This window comes from Gymnoscopelus microlampas (assembly GCF_963454915.1).
Source record: "Gymnoscopelus microlampas genome assembly, chromosome: 10".
Classification (NCBI taxonomy): Eukaryota; Metazoa; Chordata; class Actinopteri; order Myctophiformes; family Myctophidae; genus Gymnoscopelus; species Gymnoscopelus microlampas.
The window spans coordinates 52,081,192-52,089,155 of NC_139947.1; the positions used below are offsets into that span (position 1 = coordinate 52,081,192).

At 43.1% G+C, this 7,964-nt stretch overlaps 1 long non-coding RNA gene across 1 annotated transcript; it reads left to right on the top strand.

Annotated features, from left to right (window-relative positions):
- Window positions 1-4,086: 4,086 nt before the first annotated feature.
- LOC311053115 lies at window positions 4,087-4,683 on the top strand. Its single transcript, XR_014601613.1, has 3 exons — window positions 4,087-4,165; window positions 4,408-4,501; window positions 4,595-4,683. It is a non-coding gene; the product is annotated as an uncharacterized lncRNA (long non-coding RNA).
- Window positions 4,684-7,964: the final 3,281 nt, after the last annotated feature.

Genomic DNA, 7,964 nt, shown 5'->3' on the forward strand with positions numbered 1-7,964 from the left:
CGAGCCTGTGCTCGCGTCACTACACAAGCGGGAAATATTCCTGGGAATTCGTCTTGTAACCCCTCAGTCTCCCTTGACAAAGCTGGAGTGGCAGTAATCTCAGGGTCTGCATATACCTTGTCCCCGGCTAGGTCATTACCCAAAATAAAATTCACCCCTGGTACCGGCAAACTGGTGACCAGCCCCACGGACACCAGCCCACTCACCACCTTAGACCTTAATGTTATTTGGTGAATCGGAACAGATATGAACTCCCCTCCAACCCCCTTAATGAGAGCATACGTCTTTAGAAATGTTCTATCATTCTCCCCAACATTTTCTACTAACAGAGATTGACTAGCTCCCGTGTCTCGCAACACTACAACAGGACTCTCTTTCCCATCGACCATGACTGATCCTTCTGAAATAAACTCTTTGTACATCTCCAGGGTTCTCTCCTTTTCTCTCCTCTCCTCTGACTCAGGGCCCATCGACACCACCCCCACTGGTTTTACTCCACCTTCTCTTCCCACATCATTTTGCAATTTCCAACATTCTGCCTTTATATGTCCCTTTTTACGACAGTAATGACATGTTGGCCCAGATGGCATTGCTGAGGGTACCCATGGCCTGTCATTCCTCACCTTCATCCCTACCCTGGATTCTCTGTTATTTGATACTCCAAAATCCTCCTGTACTTCGTGATAACTAGTATTTTTACTACTACCAAAGTTTGTCCTGTGCGATAATTCATACTCATCTGCCAACATGGCTGCCTTTTGTAAATCTTCCACTTTATGATCTTCCAAATGAGTTTTTATTCCTGGGGCAATGCTATTTTTAAACTCCTCTGTTAGGATAAGCTGCCTAAGTTGACTATAATCCTGATTCACATTTCGGGCCCGAAACCACCTATCAAATGCAATTTCCTTCTGTCTGGCAAATTCCAAATGGGACTCCCCCACTTTCCTCTGCAAGCCCCGAAATCTCTGGCGATAGGATTCAGGTACCAATTCATAAGCACCCAATACTAATTTTTTTACTATCTGATAGTCAGCCGACTTTTCTTCATCTAGAGCTGCATACACCTCTTGAGCTCTTCCTGTCAATGCACTTTGTGCTAGCACCGACCAATATTGTGAAGGCCACTTTAAACTGTTTGCCACTTTTTCAAATGACAAAAAAAATAAACTTCTTTCTCACAAAACTTGGGCACGAGGCATATATTACGCCCCACCTCAAATGGTTTCTCACTTTTACCCACCCCGTGCTCCAATTTCTTAATTTCCAATTGGATTCTCAGTTTTTCTTTTTCTAGTGCAATACGAGCAAGCTCCCGCTCCGTTTCCCCCCTTTCCTTGACTCTCACTTGCTCAAGCGTTACTCGTTGTAACTCCACTGATGACAAATGCTGTCGAGTGGCGTTATCAAGCGGCTCTCCCCCCACCCGTTGCACCAAGATCTCCACCATTTCTCCTTTCTTCATCTCAGGCGTTAATGCCACTTCTAAATGCTCGGCCACTCGGCGCAAATCCTCTTTTTTTAGCTCATACCACTCGCTAAGCCTGCGAATCTTTTCTAAAAACGTCTCGGGCGTAAATTCATCACCCATGTTTACTTTTACTGCTTAACTCCTCGGCTACTAATTATACAACAAACAAATTACCCAAATAAACGGTTCAGTAAAGACGAGCCCCCATTTGTCACGGGCTATTCCTACCGGCTCGCTAAACACCATAGATAGGAGCTACCCTGACCTAAAAGGTGTGTGTATGTGCGTGTGGTCGTGTGTGTAGATGGCAAACTAAAACAATATGGCACTGTTCCCCCCACGTCAACAACCCCCCAGCTCCACTCACCTACTGGCTACGGCCAGCTCTGGCGTTGGCCCTCACAGCCGAAGCGAGATGCTGGATCTTTCACTGTTCAGGTGCGGGGATAATAACCCACGTTCTTTTTATGGTATTTACGGATTTCTTCTTTTTCTTCCCCGTAGGGTTTTTGTGCTCTTTATATATGTATTAGTCTCTGTACCACACCGACACGGGACATCACTACGGTGGGACCGTCAGTAACTCCTTCTCGTACGCGAAGCTCCACTCTTCTCACTTCCTTTAGAAACTACAAGGCACAGTAGGACAGCGCTATCCATCCGTCGCTTATCTTCTAAATCCGTAAGTGAGAGGTGGCCTCCGTATGTACTGTATACCGAACGTTACTAACTCCCAACCCGCAACTCCAAACACCCGAGCCGCCACGCTCTTCAAACACTTCCTCCTCCTGTCCCGGCGTGATGACGTTCACTTATATAGCCGTACCTCCAGTGGCCGGCTGCCGTTGTGACGTACAGAAAACAGTGCCAAAACAATAAATGAAAACAAACAAAACATGGGTGCAAGATGTGACAAGATATGTATGTATATGTGCCTATATTGCCTACTGCACAATATCTTAACACTCTTCACCTGGTCTTTTAGAAAAAGGTGAACCCTGACCTTCAGGTGGAGGTGAAGCCTAGCATCCGTGCCCGTAAGATTCAGGAGGAGAAGATGAGGAAGCAGATGCAGAAAGAAGAGTTCTGGAGGAGGAGAGAGGAAGAGGAGCGCTGGAGAATGGAAATGAGGTACGATGAGGTCTTTGATGACCAGCTGATGTTTTTTAGTTTTTTTAACTTGCGTCTCCATTCTGGGGAAAACATCTGCCGAAAATAGTGCAGATGTATTTTCCACGGAGATTTGATGTAGAGGGGAAAACGGGAGGGAACCAAGTATAGACCGCTGGGTGATCCCAGTCGACTAAGCATATAGGGTTTAAGTGGTTCATCAGTGGACATTCTCCATGTCTAATCTGCTGAACTCCCAGGTCACTGTTTTTTTTTTCTTCCCCAAACTGCTGAAACTTTCCAGGCGTTATGAAGAGGACATGTACTGGAGACGAAGTCCCAGAGATAGACATGCCATTAAATGGGGGTCCTTGATATCAAAATGGTTGAGAATCACTGCTAGAGCCGTAACAGTCTTCTTGTTATGGGGGTCCCTGGCATATCTTTTCAAATGGGGGTCTGTGGGCTAATTGTCAATTTGGGGGGTCCTTGACATGAAAAATTGAGAACCACTGTCATATGCAACAACATGCTGGGTGTACAGTACAAGGCACAATCCATTTTATTTAGGATAGAGTGATTCAATGTCTTCAGTAGGGCTGTCAATCTTCCTCATATGATTGAATTTTCTGTGGCTATTTTAATCCATTTTTATGACACATTAATACAAATTAAATCAATTGCACAACAGATTTATCAATAAGCTTGTGCAATCTTGTTTTGTCTTCAGTTGCCAAGAAATTTGAAATTCCTAGTACCTCAGACTTAAAAGTCTATGCTGACTTGAACACTGAAGTTGACGAGGAGGCGTTTCAGTTTTTTATAAAGAAACCAGACCTTGGTGTGTTGGAGATTTGTTCACCCCAAGACCCAAATCCTGAAGGTGAGTTCTGTTGCTTATCAACATGGAGCCTTATAGCCTCATCCATACAGTCCTGGCTAACCTAAAATGTCACACAGGTATATTTTTGTACTTTTGAAATGATCTTTGTTTCTATACGCCCAATGTAAGTAAAAGAGAGAAAGTGTCTGAGGAAGAACTTTGTTGGTGTGTGGATCCTTCCGTATCTAATGTGCGCTTTTTACATTACACTTGCCACAAACATTCCTCTCTTGCTAATCACACTTGTTATGTCAACATTATTGCTAGATTCAGTGAGCCCCTCTGCAAGCAATTCCATTGCCAGCAACAGCAGCTCCTTTCTCAGCTCTGGTGCAGACAATGACGGGGACTCGGATGACACCATCAGTCCTGCTCCAAGAAACAGAGCTGACCTGACTCGTCTCGCTCAGGTAAGCGTTGCTTTTTGGGGGGGGGCGGTCATGGTTTACATTTTTGTCACCTTAAATATACTTGGCCACCAAATGTAGTGGCCTGTAGGACCAGTGCTTTAAAATATTACTGTCTATCCCTGTGTTTCCCCTCCCTTTTTTTACTTCCACTTAGATGGTTGAAAAAATTCTGAAGGACAGACCTGGTGGAGAGAGGATCCTTACCGAGTATGCTCGGACAAAAAGCCTAACGGATACCAGAAGACGCGACATGGTGAAGATATTGGTTCTACACATGGCAAGTGAACATGGGTATGTTGTCATCTAAAAATTATGCACCCAATACACAATTTTGGTTGTACTTGGTGCAGGCCAAAATCCTCCTTTTTGCAGAAGGCAGCGGCACAGCAATACTTTTGTTTGGATCTCATACGTGTGTGTGTGTGTGTGTGTGTGTGTCTGTGTGTGTGTGTGTGTGTGTGTGTGTGTGTGTGTGTGTGTGTGTGTGTGTGTGTGTGTGTGTGTGTGTGTGTGTGTGTGTGTGTGTACTGTAGGACGAGTCCTTCAAGGCGTGTTAAAGAGGACTATGCAAAGGGCATCACTGCCTTATTCCCATACCTGGCCGATCCCCAGGGAAATTTGGGCTATGTAAGTACATAAAACACCGGTCTAACGCACATTTACACATGCTCATTAAAACCAAATAACACTTTTCCCCCCTCTTTTCTTCTTGTGTTTTAGGCACAGTATTACAATCCAGTAGATGGGAGTGGGTTTCTGGCATGGCGAGTGAAATCACTTCAAAAAGAAGCATCAGAGGGACAAAAAAAGAGCAGAAATCTTCAGCCGCTGACGGGTGTGTGATTTTGATTGTAGTTAGAATTTAAGGGGGAAGTCACATGTTCACACACACACACACACACACACACACACACACACACACACACACACACACACACACACACACACACACACACACACACAGGAAGAACCAGTGCAACATGTCATGTTTCCCCCAGTCCACTGTCTAGCAACTGTGAAGATGGATCCTTATAGTAAATGCATATCACTGGAAAGTATTGCTGCAGTATATGTGGTTTCTGCACTGTTACAGGTGGTCCAAATGCTGGCGACAGAGCTCCCGTCTGTGAGGAAAACCAGCTAACCACAGAAACCCAGTGTCGTGAGGCCATTGTATATGTGGCTGTATGTATGTATGTATGTGGCTCTTCAACTGCCTTGCATTAACCCACTAAGACCTGAGGAAGCGTCTGTGTCACTTTTTCATTTGAGCTAAAAAGCATTATTTTACACTTTGACTATTCAAAAATAGCAGATATATATCCCCTCCCCTCCTCTCCTCTCCCCTTCTCTCCTTCTCTCCATATCTACAAGCTCACTGTGAGTTTAATGTTTGGAAAATAGCAGATCTACAAGCTCACTGTAAACTTGTTGCCTTATTTTAAATAGCCGATCGACAAGCTCACTTGTCAGCTTGTAGATAACTTGTGAGCTTGTAGATCTGCTATTGTCACTATATTTATATAGTGACAAATATATATTTGTGTCTAAAATACAGTATTTTTGCTTGACATTTTCAGCTGTGGCGTGGCTGTACACCGGATCTGATATCTTGGCCAACACAGCTGTGGACTGAGGGGACCGTCCCAGACTGCACTACTGCAAGGTTTGTTTAACATAACATGACACATGTGCAAATCAAAACCTTTTAGATCTAACTATCTAATGTTAGCATATGGACATTTTCTTGTGGTCAGTCCATTGTCCGTTTTTAAGGAGGCATTGCCAATATATATACTCTGTAGCTTAACTCTTTGACTGCCATATGAACAGTGTAATAGTGTGCCACTGCTGCCAGCAAAAACAGTGATTTTTACTGTATCAGTTTGCATAGAAAAATACTGTACTTGTACTTCTATCCACTACAGCTCAGAGGCAAATATTGTACTTTTAATCCACTACAATTGTTAGAAAACTTTAGTTACTTTGTAGATTTTGGTTATTGTTTAAAAAAACATAGGGTACATTAACCACTTCAGCCCCATTTAAACTTTGGCTATTTGAAAATGGCAGATCTACAAGCTCACAATGCAACATGTTGTGAGCTTGTAGGCTTACAAGCTCACTTGTCAGCTTGTTGGACACTTGTCAGCTTGTAGATCTGCTATTGTCTATTGATATGCATGTACTTTCATAGCTTTGTGTCTAAAATATTGTATTTCTTTTTTTTACAGCTCCTGCTGCGGACCCAGGTGACAGACACACCATCCCAGGCCTACTGCAAGGTGTGTAACTATCTAATGTTGGCTTATTGACATTGTCTTGGGGTCAAATACTAGGTTTTGGGGGTCTGTGGTTTAATGCATAGGCTAAAAAATGGAAGCTCTTTGACATTACAATAGTTTGAGAACCACTGGTATTCAGGTGACAAGTATATGTTGCTTACATTTTCTATAGTTGTCAGCTAATAATAGTAATAATAATACATTTTATTTATAACGCACTTTACATTCTCACGGATGTCAGAGTGCTACAGATTAAAAACAGAGCATAAAAACAGCATAGGCAACAAAACAATTACAATAGACCCAACCAGGCTAAACTAAAGGGCCAACTTTTAGAAATTATAACTCAATACGAAAAACAAACAAAGTCCATGAAAAATTAGAAAAATGCTTTTTTTAAAGGTAGGTTTTTAGTCAATTTTTAAAAGCATCAGTGGACTGTGGCGCTCTCAGGTGGTCTGGGAGGGCATTCCACAGACATGGGGCTGTGTGGCAGAAGGCCCGGTCGCCCATGGTGCGGAGGTTGGTGTCAGGCACGACAAGAAGGTTGGTGTTGTTGGAGCGGAGGCTTCGGGTGGCAGGTTTTGGGGTGAGGAGTTCTTTGAGGTAGGGGGGGGGGGGGGGGGGGGCGTTGCCGTAAATGCACTGATGGGTGAGAAGGGAAATCTTGTATTCGGTCCTGAAGGAGATGGGGAGCCAGTGAAGTGAGCGGAGGGTGGGTGTGATATGGTCATATTTTCGCACTCTCATCAGGACCCTATCAGCGCTGTTTTGGATGTTTTGGAGCCTTTGGAGGCTCTTGTTAGGGATCCCGATGAGTAGTGCATTGCAGTAATCCAGCCTGGAGGAGATAAAGGCGTGGACGAGTCAGCTGACTGAAAGGTGATAATAGGGGGGTGATTAGAGGTGTGGTTATCCATATGTGGCCAATATTTCAGCACAATATGACAGTTTTCAAGATGGATCTTGGCACTGTTTCTTTGCTATTGTCCAATTTATAGAAAGCTATATGCTGATAGCCATCATTGCTTTGTGTTTGTTTAGTAACAGGGAACAGCCTGTCTCTGCAGGTCCTTTTTAAACAGAAAATTAAGGGTGTGTTGGCAATTTCATCCAACCATAATCAACAACTTGATTGTATAGGATGTGTCCTGTATGAGTTCTCTCTCCTGATTGGATGAAATTGGTCTCTCAAAATCACAATTTAGTTTTAAAGGCAGTTACTGTATTCACCCAGAAGCAGTATAATAGCAGTCGCACCCCTACTTAAGTAAGACTGTGTTTGCATACTGGTACAGTGGTGTAGTTAACTGGTATAGTTGCTGTGTTTTCACGTCGTGGATGCAATGTATTATTTAGTATATTCGTTTCCATTTGAAAGTATGCTTTAATAAGTACCTGGCATACAAACATGCTCACTTCTGTGTGCCTACGTGTCTTTGGGTCATTCCAGGGCCAGTGTTTAAAGGAGGAGTTCACCCAAAAAATTACTTATTTTCTATCAATTGCACACCCTATGAAGCCTTGAATCCATGGATTATTTTTTGTTTTTGTCGCATTCCTAAGCCAATAATTTGATTCCCGTCTCCTACCAGCTAATGTATCCGGTAGGAGACACAAAGTAGATTATTTGTGTCTCCTACCGGAAGTACACACGGTCATCAAATTATTGTCTTAGGAATGCCACAAAAACAATAATAAATCCATGAAATCAAGGCATAAATCACAGTATTATTCATATTGTAGCATTGTTTTGTCTTTTTTCATAACTATTGATTGTGAAGCATTTGTTTGAAAAGAACACT